This window comes from Canis lupus, chromosome 22, assembly GCF_003254725.2.
Source record: "Canis lupus dingo isolate Sandy chromosome 22, ASM325472v2, whole genome shotgun sequence".
NCBI classification, from domain to species: domain Eukaryota; kingdom Metazoa; phylum Chordata; class Mammalia; order Carnivora; family Canidae; genus Canis; species Canis lupus.
This window is the reverse complement of record NC_064264.1, coordinates 24,520,091-24,537,577: the sequence shown is the minus strand read 5'-3', so window position 1 is coordinate 24,537,577 and position 17,487 is coordinate 24,520,091. Positions and strand designations below refer to the sequence as shown.

The 17,487-nt window shown below is 33.5% G+C and overlaps 1 protein-coding gene across 2 annotated transcripts in view; it reads left to right on the top strand.

Annotated features, from left to right (window-relative positions):
• KLHL1 (kelch like family member 1) overlaps positions 1-17,487 on the top strand; it is a 435,375-nt gene that overhangs the window by 80,529 nt on the left and 337,359 nt on the right. The gene's annotated exons all lie outside the window — the stretch shown is intronic.

Genomic DNA, 17,487 nt, shown 5'->3' with positions numbered 1-17,487 from the left:
ATGGTATGCATTCTCACCAACAGTGCAAGAGGATCCCCCTTTCTCCATATCCTCACCAAACCCTGTTATTTATTGGGTTGATTTTAGCCATTCTGATTATATGAGGTGATAAGCTATTATAGTTTTAATTTGTATTTCCCTGATGATGAGTGATATTGAGCATCTTTGCATTTGTCTGTTGGCCAATGTATGTCTTCTTTGGAGAAATGTCTGTTTATGTCTTATGCCCATTTTTTAAATTGGGTTATTCATTTTTGAGGTGTTGAGTTTGGTAAGTTCTTTATATATTTTAGATCCTAACCCTTTATTGGGTATGCCATTTGCAAATATCTTCTCCCATCCCATAGGTTTCCCTTTAGTTTTATTGGTTGTTTCCATCACTGTGTAGAAGGTTTTTACTTTGATGAAGTCCCAATAGTTTATTTTTGCTTTTGTTTCCCTTATCCTCAGGAGACCTATCTAGAAAAAAGTTGCCCAGGCCAATGTCAATGTCAGAGAGGTTACTCCCTCTGTTTTTCTCTATGATTTTAATGATTTCCTGTCTCACCTGTCTCACTTGTCTTTAATACATTTTGAATTTAGGGCACCCTGGGTGGCTCAGCAGTTTAGCACTGCCTTCAGCCCAGGGCGTGATCCTGGAGACCTGGGATCGAGTCCCACCTCAGGCTCCCTGCATGGAGCCTGCTTCTCCCTCTGCCTGTGTCTCTGCCTCTCTCTCTCTCTCTCTCTCTCTCTCTCTTCTGTGTGTGTGTGTCTTTCATGAATAAATAAATAAAATTTTAAAAAATAACCATTTTTAATTTATTTTGGGTATGGTGAAAGAGAGTGGTCCAGTTTCATTCTTTGCATATTGCTATCAGTTTTCCCAGCACCATTTGTTGAAGAGATTGTCTTTTTCTTATTGGATATTCTTTCTTGCTTTGTTGAATATTAATTGACCATGCAATTGTGGGTTCATTTCATCGTTTTCTATTCTGTTCCATTTATCTATGTGTCTATTTTGGTAAAAAAACCAAAACCATACTGTTTTGATCTTCACAGCTTTGTAATATACCTTGAATTCCAGAATTGTGATTCCTTAAGTTTTGCTTTTCTTTTTCAAGAATACTTTGGCTATTTGAGTTCTTTCGTGGTTCCATATCAATTTTAGGATTATTTGTTCTAGCTATGTGATAAGTGCTGCTGGAATTTGGTAGGGGTTGCATTAAGTGTGTAGATTGCTTTGGGTAGTATAACCATTCTAACAATATTTGGTCTTTCAAACGATGAGCATCAAATTTCTTTCCATTTCTTTGCATCATTTACAATTTCATTAATGTTTTATAGTTTTCAGAGTACTGGTCTTTCATCTCTTCAGTTAGGTTTATCCCTAGGTATCTTAATGTTTTGGGTGCAATTGTAAACAGAACTGATTCCTTAATTTCTCTCTCTGCTGCCTCATTATTGGTGTATAGAAATGCAAAAGATTGTCATGCACTGATTTTGTGTCCTCTGACTTTACAGAATTTGTGTATCAGTTCTAGTAATTTTTTGATGGAGTCTTCCAGATTTTCTCTATAAAGTATCATGTCATATGCAAATAGTGAAAGTTTTACTGCAAAATTTCTCCTGCAATCAGACACTAGTCCCTCTCAGTCTGCATAGATGAAGCCCTCATGGTTGTACTGCTATAACAGCTAATTAATCAGTCTTGAGGAATAAGCAGCAGGATGGGTCAGAGGGCAATCTCTAACTCCCCACTGTCTGTCTTCAATTCTCAGCTCTGCCACTTTACAGTTATATTACATTGGGTAATATTTATCTCCCATTTCTCGATTTCTGAATCTCTAAAATGGGGATAGCCATAATACCTGTATCATAGGCTTCTTATAATAACTATATTAACATAATAAAAACCCTACCTCGCCTGTGCTACATCAGAATTAATTGCTATTCTAGCTCCTCTTAAAATGTTCACCTATAGCCTACAAGATAAATTTTAAACTTCTTTTTCCTTACACATGAAATACTTTATGATTTCACCTACACTCCTTACTTGTTACAATTATCTCTTACCCCTTTCCAGAAAGCAAAGATTCAGCCACGACATTACACTTGAGCCCTACATAGTGTTTCCCATTTTTATTTGCTTTTTAGTTCCAGACCTTCAATTCTGTTCCCTTTGCTTTTTTAACATTAAGATTCTGTAGTCATAATTGTGTGTGTGCACACATGTGCTTGTGTGTATGCACATGCACATTTGTGTGTGTGTGTGTTTTGTTGTCATAGATGGCTAAGTTAACTACAGAGGCCTACTGGAGATTTTTCTGGGGTGAAGTGGGAGAGCATTTTAGAGGACGGAGAAGAATCAGTCCTGACCTCTATTTCTGAGGGTGCTCTTTCTTGTACACAAATATCAGTGCATTCTTTAGAAAAGGTTTGAGTTCTGACTGATATTTTCATTAAAATGTGCAAGATATCACTTAGCCTTATTTTATTCATTTCTAAAATAAAAGTATTAAAAACATAGGGTCTATAACACAAGAATGATATACATACTCTATTGCTTCCAGTTGAGTGATGAATTCTGATCGTTTTTGAATCACTTCTCATTAATATAAATTACTTTAAACTAAGGTTTTTGTTATAATTTTTTATCTTGCTTAATTTTTTTCACTGTACAATATGTGTTGTAATACTGTAATACAAAATGCTGAGAAACAACAATATATATTTCTAGAAACCTACTCCAATTAAAGGGAGGAATGAACTAACATATCCTGTTTACCAGCATATTTTTCTCACTAAAGCAAATGTGTTTTGACTGTCTCTTCATTTGTTTTAGCTCTCCTATATTTCAGCCCCAGAAGCTCAGTGAAAATTCATAAACATCTAACATTATCATTATCATCATTCATACACTCCATTTTTATAAGACTTCACAATGCTTCCAACACATTGATAGTATATAAAGGTCCCATAGCAATTGGAATAACATTCTGAATCTTAGAGATTCTCATTATATATGCATGGATGAGAGTATGAGAAGTATGAAAAACACCCAGACGTTATTTTGTGCTTCCTTATCTTTTTCACTAGCTTTCAGTTTGACAGACTCAGTGATGATTTTCTTAGCTGTCACACTCAAAATGTAAGATTTCTATACTTTTCCCCTTTACTTTCCATCATAGAATAAATGCTATTGGAATTCTTATTATGGACTGCAGCAAAGTACTCTTCAACCAAAAAACAATGAATTTTCTAGCCGCATAAAATGATTGATTTTTGATAAAATTGTGCATTTTGGCCCCAGTGTTCATTCTCTGTGTTCCTTATGGAGTTTATTAACTTTGATTATAATGAGACTGGATTATATCCAATTACTTAAGCACAAAATTGATATGAACATTGGAAATATCAAATCCACTTCAGCTTATTTTTTGTCTCAGTTCCTCAGGATAAAGATTATTTTCTTTTTTCATTCAAATGCATTAATCTATGTAAGCACCTGAAAAATTAAGATATCGTTCTTTATTTTTATATTCAGTATTGATATTTTTATTAGTATTCCATTTTGTGGGGTATATGTCCTTAGAAACAACATAAGTTTGAATATATTTTTTCTCCTCAAATGTGTTGCCCAGTACTCCTTATACTAGCCACCATGTAAATGCAAACTATTATGCAAAGAATCGTGTGCAATTTTTTTGCAATTATAAACGTTAGGGTATATATACCATAGACTCATCTTAAATCACTGCTTTTGATGTTTATAACAATAAGTGATAAAATGACTCGCTTTATTACATTTGGATTTTGTCACATATAGAAACCTGTATTTTATGGGAATGAAACTTTTCTATATTATAGCTCAAACTATATCACAGGCATCTGTGATATAAGCTTCTACGCTAGCAGATTGAATAGAATATATCCTAGAAATTTGTTTTTTTAACAGCTTTCAAATACTTTATAATAGTTAAGGGGAAATATCATAGCAAATTTTGATTAAGAATCTATGTAGCATGAATCATCTAGTGTACCAACTCAGGATAAAACCTAGCTATTAGAAATAAACAAAGAAACAACAACAAAAACCCAGTTACAGCCTATTAAGATACAGAGAGCAATCCTTCAACTTCATGAGGCAACCTTCACTCTGATAAAATTAAGATAGAAATACTCCACTACTGTTAATTACTATCTGGCATTTTCTCCAAGTTACCAACAAGGAAAGAGATTGGGGTGGGGGGGAGACTGAAGCTTTTCTTACTGTACAGACTAATTATAAGAGCCATGAAAAACTCCTCTAGTGTAAGGCAGTGTAGCAATGTAATACATGATCACATTTGCTGATGCATTCTATCATTTCCTTTTTCTCTTTTTGTCAGAATTGTTTTAAGTGTCACTTTAAAGTCTAGAATTGCTTTTAGTGTTGTACTTCGAAATGGTACTGTGCTTTCCCATGTTTTTGACTACATTTATTCTTCATAGTGTGAGCTTTTCCTTATTTCCCTCCAACTTAAGAGGGTAGAATTTGGTGTACTTGTTCTTCATTTTTTAATGATATTTTTATTTTCTAATTTTTTTTACTATTTTTAAAGTTTTTATTTAAATTCCAGTTAGTTAACATACAGCATAATGCTAGTCTCAGGTGTACAATATAGTGATTCAACACTTCCATATAATACCCAGTGCGTATCTCCACAGTATCCTCCTCAGTCCTTATCACCAATTGCAACCATCCCTTACCCTGGTAACCATTAGTTTATTCTCTATATAAATAGTGCTATTACAAACACTATATCCCTTTGTAGTGTTTCTGTATTCTTTGCCTAAATATGCTGTAGGATGATTGCTGAATCGTAGGGTAGTTCTATTTTTAATTTTTTGAGAAACCTCCATACCATTTTCCAGAGCAGTTACACCAATTTACATTTCTGCTAGCAGTGGAAGAGGGTTCCATTTTCCCTACATCCTTGCCAATACCTGTTGTTTCTTGTGTTGTTGACTTTAGCCATTATGGCAGGTGTAAGGTGATAGATATCTCATTGTAGTTTTGACTTGTGCTAATGATATTTTTAAGTGTTTTCAATATACAGCCTAGAGTTCTTCATGAAAGAACATTTTAAACAATATACAACAATTTGCATGCAAATAATATTTGAAATGAAGAATTAAAAAGTCTAGCACAAAATTGATATAGGTCAAAAATATAAAAAGTTTAGTTCAGAGGTTTTTGTTTTGAAAAGCACCATGAGTTTTTGGCATAGTCACAAGATTAATAATACATATGACCATTCAGATAGCATTTTTGAGCCGCCTTCTCTCCTGTCAAAAGACTGCCAAACAAGTCCCCTTCAGTGAAATTCCTGGAGCCCACAGGCAGGAAAAGTTTCTTTGGATAGAATCTGACTTGAGTACCAACAATTTTAATTCCTACTAATAAATTAAAAGTAGAAATCCACCAACATGTTAACAAAATGGAGAGTAAAAGAGACAGGTAAATACAATTTGAAGACCTCAGTCCAAAAGGTAGAGAAATTAGAGAGTAAAAATAGTTACGAGAACATAAACTTGGAGCAATAAAAAAAAAAAAAACAGAAAAAGAAAAGCATAAATTGACGAGAAAGAAGATGAATAATAAAGTGAGGCAAATCCTTTACTCCTGAATGAAAAAGGATAATATGGGGAACCATGAAAAGCAGTATAATTAATACAAAATAAACCAAAATAAGGGCGCTCTCATAACCATTCAGTTTTCTTGGAAAACAGTGGCTATATATGAAGTTTTTAAGTCTAATAGAACTCTAAAATATTGAGTTCTGGACCTTTTATCATTAGAAATAATTCACAAGGAAAAATTATAATCTGAAATCATTTCATCTACGATGTGATTCTTTTGAGAAGAAACATTTGTTGTTTGTGCTTGGAAAAATATAAACATCCTTTGGAGAATGTTCTAGACAATTTGAATAGTAAAAAGAAACACAACACAATTAATTAAAAATCACCTAAATAGATTAACAAATACTTTCAAGAAGAAACGATGAGTCCTAAGCCTGAACTTTTCTGAGAACTGAATTTTCTTACCTATTAGTATTTATATGACATCATCTATCTGTCCTTGTCTCAACTTGGGATATGCACCTATAAGAATATTATCAGGATAGTGATACTCAGAGCAAAACTATCAAGATAGGGATGAATCTAGCTCTTGGAACCAGTAGCTAATGTTGATGGATGATAGATAATACCTAACTCCTCAATTTCTCTTTTTTTTCCCTTTATTCTCTGTCAAAAGAGATGCTCTTCAAAATGGAAAGGGCAGAAAAGGTATTGACTAAGTCAAATAAAATATCAGCAAAGGAGGAAAGCATGTTAATAACTACTCAAAGTAAGTTTCATATCTGATCTACGTGTGTTAAAATGGAGATTTTCTCCATACTTTCTTTTTTTTTTTAATTTATTTTTTATTGGTGTTCAATTTACTAACATACAGAATAACCCCCAGTGCCCGTCACCCATTCACTCCCACCCCCCGCCCTCCTCCCCTTCCACCACCCCTAGTTCGTTTCCCAGAGTTAGCAGTCTTTACGTTCTGTCTCCCTTTCTGATACTTTCTGAAGCACATCAGCAATCAGGAAAGAATCCGTAAAGCCAGGGGAAAGTAAATTAGGTCCTTTCCAGAAAAGGGGGAAAAGAATTTTCAGATATAGTCCAATGAATTTGATATTAATGATATAAATTAATGAATTTTAAGATTTTGTAAACCCAAGAAGAGAGATTGGTGATCATTATTCAAGATTTGCTAGATTAATTTGGGCAAATAAATGCCATGAACAAAGGATATCTTTATTTCATGAAAGAATTTGATTTTCTACATGAAGATAAAGTAAAGCAGTAAGAACAAATGAAAGATGATTTGTTTGTAGTTGAACAATTTTATAAAAAAGCTGGTGAGGAATAAAATGATGGGAAGTTTTCCACTATTCTCTCTGTGAATTTGATTATTCAATAGTTTTATCTGTTACTTTGCCAAAAGCTAGAAATCACACTCATCAAATTTGTGTGATTGCAAGCTGGAAAATCCTGCAAACTTGTATATTACACAGTCCAAAAGAATGCTGGCAGGTTGTATCAATCAAGATATTGTTTAATAAACATGTAAGCTCTGCATTAAGTCTAAAAATAAATGAATGCAGGATATGTAAGATGTATCTTAGTAGTGCTGTATGTCAGACATAATTCCAGGTTTTAATTGGCCATGGTAATCCCATCCTCTTTTTTTTCTGTCATTATCTAAAAAACAAACAGGAATTCATTTTCCAAGGAGTATTAAAGATGGCATAGCCCAGATAACAATTATTACTTATCTGTTAATGGAAAAGCAAGGAAGAACATGATTTCAAAGTATACTGTCCAGTCTAATACTACCCTTGAGGTATGTTGTATGAGAAGCCAAGGAAAACATTTGACTCTCAACAGACAAAGAGTTCTTATAAATTATCTGGCTCCACTGCATGTAAGTTGCCATCCAAGATATTATTTCAACCTTTGAACAAAAATGATAAATAAGTTATATGGCACTCCAAACATACTTTGACTTGTAAGATTTATACAAAATTAGGTTTTAGTTTAGCTATATTCTAGGTAGCATTTGGATGATATGCACTGTCTATGCATATAGAAAATGATACCCTATAACAGACAACCAAATTATCAGTACAGAGTGATAGGAACAAAATGAACCCTTTATTTTCCAGGTGTTGCTCTGCATTTTCTTCAAAGAATACATCAAATTTGAAGAAATAAAAATGACTTTAGGATTAGAAAACTTCTTGATTTTATATTCCTGTGCCATACATTTTGGCTGGACCCTAGAAGAAAATAAGACAGTCTTAATTTTTGGAAAGGAAATAACTGTTAGAATATGGAAAATTAACAAAAAGTGAAGAATCCTTGCATTTCCAAAGTAAATTGTCAAATATTTTGGCCCCCAAATTTTTTAAATTACTGGAAAGTAATGATATTCTAAGGTCTACAATTCAGCTTCTTTCTTTTTTTTTATTTTAAGATTCTATTTATTTATTCATAAGAGACACAGAAAGAGAAGCAGAGAGAGAAGCAGAGTTAAGCAGACTCCCTGAGAGGAGTCCAATATAGGACTCAATCCCAGGACCCAGGAATCATGACCTGAGCCAAAGGCAGATGCTTAACCACTGAGCCACCCAGGTGCCCCAATTTGACTTATTTGTCTTTAACTTTGAATTTTTCTGTAGGCCGAGCATAAATAACCCAGAAACCTTCATTTTATAAGATCTGCTTTGCAACTCTGCTTACAACTCCATTATGATGATTTCATTTTTGTTGTTGTTGTTGTTATTTGTTTTTACATTATGGAGTCTCTACTAGCCAGTGAAGGGACTGCAACAGTCTTTAGACAGAGGAGTAGAGCAGTCAGACATTGCTCAAAAGACTATACTTTAGTTAATAAAATAAATATTATGGTGATAAAAAGCATTGAAAAAGGCAAAATAAAATAAAAATTTAGAATTATTTGAGAAACTATAGCTTGTAACATTTGAAAGTACATGCTTTTGTAAATGAAAATGTCCTTAGGAAGCCAGTGACAGAAAAAAGGGAGAAAGTGATACAAAAAAAAAAAAAAAAAAGTTTGACTAGAATTCACCATTGGGAGTTTGCCTGAAGAATTTCTGTTTAATGCATACAATCCAACATATTGCCAGATTCTATGGTAATGTCCCCGCCTTTATCTTAATAGATCTATGAAAAACATTTAAAGAACTTTATCTCCACATGCTTTCTTTAACTGTGCTTTTAGACACCAATCTCTTTCGATGTTCTATATTTTTGCACTAGGACTTTCTCCTTAGTTTCATTTACTGGTTGTTCTCAGGATCTGTTCTTGGTCATTTTACCTTTGCTACATGTAATCACAATCTATGTGATTTGACCCAGTGGCATGATTTAAGTACTGCCAAAAAAATAAATAAATAAGGTAGTCAAATTTATTACTCAAACTCTTGACTTGTCCCCAAACTCAAGAATATATGTCCAGTAGAGTAGCCTAAGTAACATCTTCACTTGGCACTGAATTCTTGTTTATACTAACATCTCCTTCCTCTTTTCCATCTCAATGTGTCAAAATAATTTTCCAAGTTGCTAAGAGCAAAGACCTTTAATCCTATATTCCTCTTTTTACCTCTTCTCCTATTACGTTATAGTTAATCCAACCACATATTCTCTCAACACTACCTTTGGAAAATATCCCAAACACATCTTCTCACTTCCTTTGCTACTGTCTGTGTTCAAACCACTATCATAACTTGTAGTTATGTAGGCTTCTAATTGTTCACCTTGATTTCACCTTTGTCCAAGTAATCCATTCTACACACAGAAGCTAAAGGTCTTTCTAAAGCATAATCTTTTAATAGTTTTCCATTTTACAAAAAATAAAATCTAAAGCTCTTACCTAGGGCCACAAGGCCTAAGAGATCAAGATTCTTGCCATCTCATACATTTTTTCTTATTCTTCCAGATGCACTGGCTTCCTCGCTATTTCTAAACCATGAAGAATTCTGACTCATTTTTTTCTTCTCTTCTGGTGAAACAGTCTCGCCAAATATATACATTCTCTATTTACTCATTCCCTTAGGTTACTTGTAAATTGTCACATTATCAGGAAATGGTAACTTCCTCTTTTCCAATTTTATTCTACTACTTAACATTTTCTTCCACTCGGCTTGTCTCCCTTTTTTTTTTTTTTAAGATTTTATTGATTTATTCATGAGAGACACAGAGAGAGAGAGACAGAGACAGAGACACAGGCAGAGGAAGAAGCAGGCTCCGTGCAGGGAGTCTGATGTAGGGACTCAATCCCGGGACTCCAGGATCACGCACTGGGCCGAAGGCAGATGCTAAACCGTTGAGCCACTCAGGGATCCCCAGCTTGTCTCCCTTTCAACCCAAAGGTACTTGTGTATACCCTTTTGTACGGGAGAAAGGGAACTTTGTCTCTTTTGTTTACTGCTGTGACCCTAGTTTGCAGAATAAGGCTTGACATGTAATAGCTCTTAATAGGTATCTACTGAATAAATGAGTGAATACATTAATGAATAAACAGCAATGAAATATACATCTTGGTTTCATATTCCAGAAAAGAAAATTGAAGCTCACATGAAGAGAGGTCTACTGGACCATTTACACAGTCTGTAAGCAGGAGAGTCCATATTTCAACCTCAGTTGCTTTTCTCCAATTTTGTCTCACTACTTAATAATGTAAAGCAGCCCGCAATCAAGTTATTCAAAGGTAGTAGAATTTAGATCCTTATTTCAACATTCTGAGTTCTTCATCCCTCTCCTCTATTAGAAAACTCACTTTTTAAGGTCATAATGAAATACTTCTAGTTCCCTCATACTTCAGATAACTTCTGAGCCTTTAACATGCTCTTCTTATGGAGAAGCCTATTGCTCCCCAACCTTTTACCTATGCAATTCTTCATGATTTCTTGAAATACACTTTTCCTCTCCAAGAAGTCTTGGCTGAATACTCCTCAGTCCTCAGCTCCAGGGGCTGAATTAAATTAAACTCCACTGCTCTGATTTCCCAGCACATTGTATATTCTTCATTCAAAGCTCTGTGACCCTGTTGCCCTTTGTTTATTTGTCTGTCTTCCTATAAAACTTCTTAGTAGCAGAAACTATGACTTGTGAATACCTTTAAGTTGTTTTTTCCTCAGGATGCAATAATTCACATGCTTGTGGTATAAATAAATAGGATTTTTCAAAACCCCAAAAATACACTAAATTTTTGAAAGACAGTGAATGTTATAATCTCATCCTTATTTGTTTTTATTTATTTTAGATAAAGCATCCTATAATCCTGAACGTTAATGACAAATTTAAAATCTAGGAGGGAGAACGAAACGTGTTATATTGTGAGAAGGATTATTATAGTATTGATCCACTTAGCAGGTTGTTTTCTATTGTAGGTACACAATTTTCTAAATCAATGAAAACTAATTAATTTGATTATATCAAAGTGGCAGATTGATACTGATGAATAATAAAATTGATATCACTTTTGGTGAATATATTCAGCGCAATTCAAATACTTGATAGAGTTTCATCTTCAAGTCACTAAAAAAAGAGAAGTAATCAATTGTCATTAGCAGCATCTGCTAAGAGAAAAGGGGAAAATAGTATCAGAAGAACAACTGTGAATCTAAAATGAGAATCACAAAATTATGGGTGAGAAAGCTGTGGAAAATATAGAGGATATATTGGAATAAATAACCAATTTTGCTGTCCCCAGTAGCTTTGTTAATGTATATATCAGCTGGTTACATATGTGCCTGCTTGAGTGCATTGCCAGCCATGTGCGTGAATGTATCCAAATAGAAGGCCATATCCCCAGACACTGTAAGTAGATACACACACACTTATATGTCCATCAGGTGATAAAAATATTTATGACTCTGAAAAGATAGGACTGTAGACATGAAAGCTACCTGTGAGACACAAGTGCATGTTCTTAAATAAATTAGTCAACTTGAAGTTTTTCCATAGCCTTTATCCCTAAGAGAATGAAGATTCCCTTTATGAATTACAGAAGCTCCCAAATATTTACTTTTGAGTAAATATTCAAAATGAAACATATAAAAAGAATTATAACAACCTGATTTTCGATGCAAAGCATTTTGAGTATCATTGTGTAATAGGCACTTGAGAAAATTATACTGTAAAATAAATACTTCCAAAATTCAGAAATTGGAAAAGTTAACTGCTGGAACGCTTAGAAGAGTCCACCAAGATATTCAGGATATGGAACAACAAGAACCACCAAGTCAGAATATGCCATTGTCTGTTAGTGCCACATTACATTCATTTCAACATGAAATCATAAATATTATAAATTTTATATGTGAGCATGTTCTTGAGAAAGGTACTTAACAATTTTGAACAGTACTTCTGGCCAACAAAAATAGCAATTGTTTCATTATGCCACATTTATTACTAGGATCATATCTTTATTACCAGGATTATATTCAGTAAAGAAAAATATTTGTAGTAAAAATGAGTTTTGACTTCTAGACGATACTATTTATTAAATAATACATGATGGGAAAATGTAATGGGAAGCATAAAAGCTAGACATCATTTCTTATTACAAAAGAGAATATTTCTATGGTTCATTAAAAATTTGTTTTAATTAGTGAAGAAAGTTGCAACTTTTGTGGGGTAGATTTTAAACTTAATTAATAATGGAAACATTCAGGATCCCTGGGTGGCGCAGCGGTTTGGCGCCTGCCTTTGGCCCAGGGCGTGATCCTGGAGACCTGGGATCGAATCCCACATCAGGCTCCCGGTGCATGGAGCCTGCTTCTCCCTCTGCCTATGTCTCTGCCTCTCTCTCCCTCTCTCTCTGTGACTATCATAAATAAATAAAAATTTAAAAAAATAATGGAAACATTCAGTACTGTATCATTTCAAATATGTTTCAACACCTTTAAGGAAAGCATCACCCTGAAGATGAACTGGCTTTTTCTCAATTAGTCCAAAACCATCTGATTTTCTTTCAACAAAAATATTTAGCTTTTCTTGTTTTTGTGGGTCTGTGTTCAATACCACATTAATTACCTAATCTATATTTAAGAGTCAGGTAGCACAAAAAAATACTTATCTTCATCTGTAAAATTACCTCATGTGCAATATTCTTTCACTAAGAGATATTTGTAGAACAGAGACTAGTGGTGGGGCCAGGATGATATGCCTTTCTATGCCTGCTCAGTGTCACACTTGCTTGTTTTCAAATTTTATTTATTTTCCATCTATCACACTTTTTATCTTATTCAGCTTATTATTTGAATTGCCAAATGTTTAGAGTGCAGACTTCATTTTTAATGACTAGAAATACATTCTTATGTATATAAGAAGCAGCTGAATGAGCAAATGAGATGTTGCACTATATATAGTAATAAAAAAAGAAATTTTAAAAAGCAAATCAAAAGGCCCTCAACTGTCTCAAAATCCTCATTGTGAGTAGAAACCTCTGTATCTGTATTTGTTTCCTTGTTCTGTGTTTCAGTGAATGGTTATGGCTTGCGAATATTTATTTCTTTAAATTATCTCAATATGTAGAGTTAAAAAGTAGTAGGCAAGTTGAAATTCTTTGCTCTTTAATTGCCTACCAACAAAGCTTAAATAGATAGATTTCAGGTAAAGGCAGATCCCACCTCTGCCCTAGCTGGATTATTAAAAAATGCAAATGCCGATTTTTGCTATTGCTCTGTATATTAGTGAAAAGTACATCAGTTCAAGTGCTATCATTACCTATTCTAGGCTGTACTGTTTTTAAAGTAGATATTTTCCATATGTATGTCAGAAACTCAAAATGTAAGGTTCACTTAAATAATGAGTATATCAACACATACGTGTATAAATGTTTATGTGCTTGTTTGTGTGAGTGATTTCTGGGGAAAGTAATTTTTTGAGCAGAATAGAATTATTGGGAAAAACTTATAATGAAGTTCAACCTCTATAATTTTATTGTGAATCTTAGAAGTATATATTTTTCAAAATCAAATTCTTGATTTATTTCAATATGGCAAGTTTCAAATATAATGTTTCCACTCTGATTACTATCATAGGGTATTGTTGATATATTCTCAAATTATTTTCAGAATGAATTACATGTAGCATTTCCCTTAATATCTTTGAAATTTAAGAAAAGACTGAAAAAGATGCTAAAATTATGCATAATCAGGGAAAAACAAATCAAAACCATGATGCGATACCACCTCACACTGTCAGAATTGCTAAAATTAATAGCACAAGAAACGTAAATCAAAAAAGTGTTGGCAAAGATGTGGAGAAAGGGGAACCATTTTACTCTGATGTTGGGAACGCAAGTTAGTGCAGCCACTCTGGAAAACAGTATGGAGGTTCCTCAAAAAGTTAAAAATAGAACTACCCTGTGATCCAGCAATTGCACTGCTGGGTACTTACCCCAAAAATACAGAAATACAGATCCAAAGGGGTACATGTACCTTGATTTTTTTTGTACCTTGATATTTTTAGCAGCATTGTCAACAATAGCCAAACTATGGAAAGTGCCCAAATGCCCATCGATTGATGAATGAAAAAGGAAGGGTAATATCTATATATGGGAATAATAATTATAAAAGTAAATCATTACATTTGCAATAGCATGGATGAAGCTAGAGTGTATTATGCTAAGAGAAATAACTCAAGCAGAGAAAGATACATATCATATCATATTACTTATATGTGAAATTTAAGAAACGAAACAGTTGAACATGGGGGGGGTGGGCAGAAGAGAGACAGAGGGAAACAAACCATAAGAGACTCTTAATGATAGAGAACAAACTGAAGGTTGATGGAGGGAGGGAGGTGGGGATGGGCTAAATGGGTAATGGGTATTAAGGAGGGCACTTATGTTGAGCACTGGGTGTTTTATGTAAGTGGTGAATCACTAAATTCTACTTCTGAAAATAATATTACACTATATGTTAACTAACTAGAGTTTAAATAACAATTTGAAAAAAATACAACAGAAAAAGGAAAGCACAGGATTCATTATTGCAGTCAGGTGTTTTCTTAAAACCTACATTGTAATAATAGCTTCATATATCTTCATATCTCTTATCTTCATTATCATCCATAATGTCATCAATTCTTATTAAGTATAGTCAAATGTAATGTAATGTATTTTGATTTAAAAAACAAAAAGAAATATTGTCAACATGTGGACATAATGATAAAATAATAATGTCAACAGTGTAGTAATAATGGCACTAATAAATAAGAGTTACCTTTAAAACAAAAGAGAAATTTGTGCATATATAAGATTAATTTGGAAACCTTTTATGATTGTTCATATAATTCTAATTAAGAAAGATAAATTATCAGAAATCAATTTTTACTTTTGGTTCTAGATTTTATGATTATGAAAGATACTTTTCTTCTAACAAATCTTTCAAAGAAATAATAGTATTATTCAGTCAGCTTTTTTGTGATGATTTCTTATTCTTATTCTAATTAAAAAGAAACATGGTGATGTAAACTATCGCACAATTCTTAATATGAACTTCATTCATTGCCAAAGTTCTCAGAGACAGATATCCCCGCTTTCCAAAAGTTCAAGTTCACACCACTTCACTTTGGAAACACTTATATTAGTAGGATAATGGCTTTCTTTGTAAAAAATGAAAAATCCTTTTTAGATTTCTTTTGCTTAGTGAAAGCAGATACTAAGGTTCTTCATAAAAGCAAAGTGTCATAAAGCCAACTTTCAGAAAACAGGGGGACACTCTTTGCTGTCATTTTAGCTTACAAAGGATTTCATAGGAGCCTTCTACCCTCAGATAGAGGGACTGGGACAGAACCTACATTTAGTTTGGTTTTTAAGTGAAAGTTGAGAGAGAGAAAGAGAGCATTAAATCCTCAAATGGCTCCACTTTATCCACAAAATAACTCTAAAAACAAGTGAGATTTTTCATGATATGAACCCTGCTACTCTCTCAGATCTTACCACTTGTTGCTGTTTTCCATGTCAATTAATTACAATTTTTCTTTCAAAAGTTCATGATATTAATATGTCCCTGTCACTGCTTATCCTTTCTCTACCTGCAATAGTCCGTTCTGCATCCCTTCTAACATACATACTTGCACATCTTCTGAACCTTGGCTCAAGGCTCATCATTTTATATTTTTTGTAAATATTTTATTTACTTATTTATTAGAGACGAGAGAGAGACAGAAAGAGGCAGAGACATAGGCAGAGGGAGAAGCAGGCTCCCTGTGGGGAGCCGATGCGAGACTCCATCCTGGGACCCCCAGATCACAACCTGAGCAGAAAGCCAATCCTCAACCGTGCCCCGTGCTCACCATTTTCTTGAGGATTATCATGAATTCCCAAGGCATTATTGACCACATCTTAGATATTTCCACAAGGCTCTGTAAGACATCTATTATTGAACTATAGTTATTTTACTTACACATTTTGAGAAAATATGGGTCTCTGAATCTCTAATTCTTGTATACTTTTGGTATAAGTTATGTTAAATCAAAGCTGACTCAAATTTCATATTATTATCTCAAAATATTATTCCATTTTTCTGATTTTTAATGTAAGCAGTGTATTGGCTCCACTACCTAGTGGCAGATAGTTGTATAGATATTTGAAGCTGCACTATTAGAATTACATTTAAGACTGAATATTGTACACACTTCTCTTTCCACAGAATTTTGATATAAAAAAATTCAGTGGAGACCAATAAATCTTGTTAATTCACAAAAGTGAGTAGAGGGAGCCATTTAAGAAGTTATTAATGTGGATATAAGTGATTTAATTTGATTTAGTGTTTAACCTTGAAGAATATTAGTGCATAAGTAAATTCTTATTTATCCAGGTTAAAGTTGCATTTAAAGTCTAATGGAAAATAACAGACATCTTGAAAATGATTATACATAATGCTTGAAGGAGTATTTATGCCTATTAAGTAATTGAAAATAAAATTTATTATAGTCATGAAATCAAAGCTGCTTTAGGGATAACTGCCCAAAATAATTTCCTGTTATGTACTTAAAAATTAATCCTTATCGTTTCAACAGTTTTCCATTTGGTCCTCAAATTTTCTTCAACTAAGATAAATGCTTTCAAAATATGATGGAAATATTTATTTTAACTGCATATTAACTCACTCAGTGCATTTGTCTTATAAATTGAAGATGTTTGTTTTATAACTAGTGCTCATAGAAAATATATATTTTTTTAAATTCCTTGAATTTTTTTTACCATTCTCAAAGATGAACTCGTTTTTTAACCAAGAAAAAATGCATTTAATCTTTGAGGGACTATTTACCAACAAAATACATAATGCTGGGGCACCATAGTGGCTTAGTCAGTTAAGCAGCTGACTGTTGGTTTTGGCTCAGGTTGTGATCTCAGGATTCTGACATCCAGCTCCCCCTCAAACCCCAACCTCTCATGGGGCTCTGCTCTCAGTGGGGAGTCTGCTGGAGATTCTCTCCCTCAGCCAGTTTCCCTCATGCTCTCTCTCTCTCTCTCTCAAATAAATAAATAAATAATTATTTATGGGCTAAAATTGTGAGAGACCTCTCTTCAAACATTTCATATGATGCCCCTTCTCATTTTACACCTTAGCCCATACTTTCCTCCAAATGCTATAATTTTTATTTCTTTAGTACCTGTTTATCTTCACGAGACTGCAAGCTCTAAGAATGCATGTTCTGCTGTAACTAAAAGGCGTTTTAATATCATTTATCACTTTCAATGATGACTATTAATGAATATAATAGGACTCCTTACCTTTTAACCCTTTGAAGTTTGTAAGTTTCCTCTGATGTTAGCCTAATCTTCTCTCAGTTTTTTAGTGATACCTTCAAGTAAGTGCTCTCTCTGCCCAGTTGCTCATCCTAAACAAGCCCCCATTGCCTGCC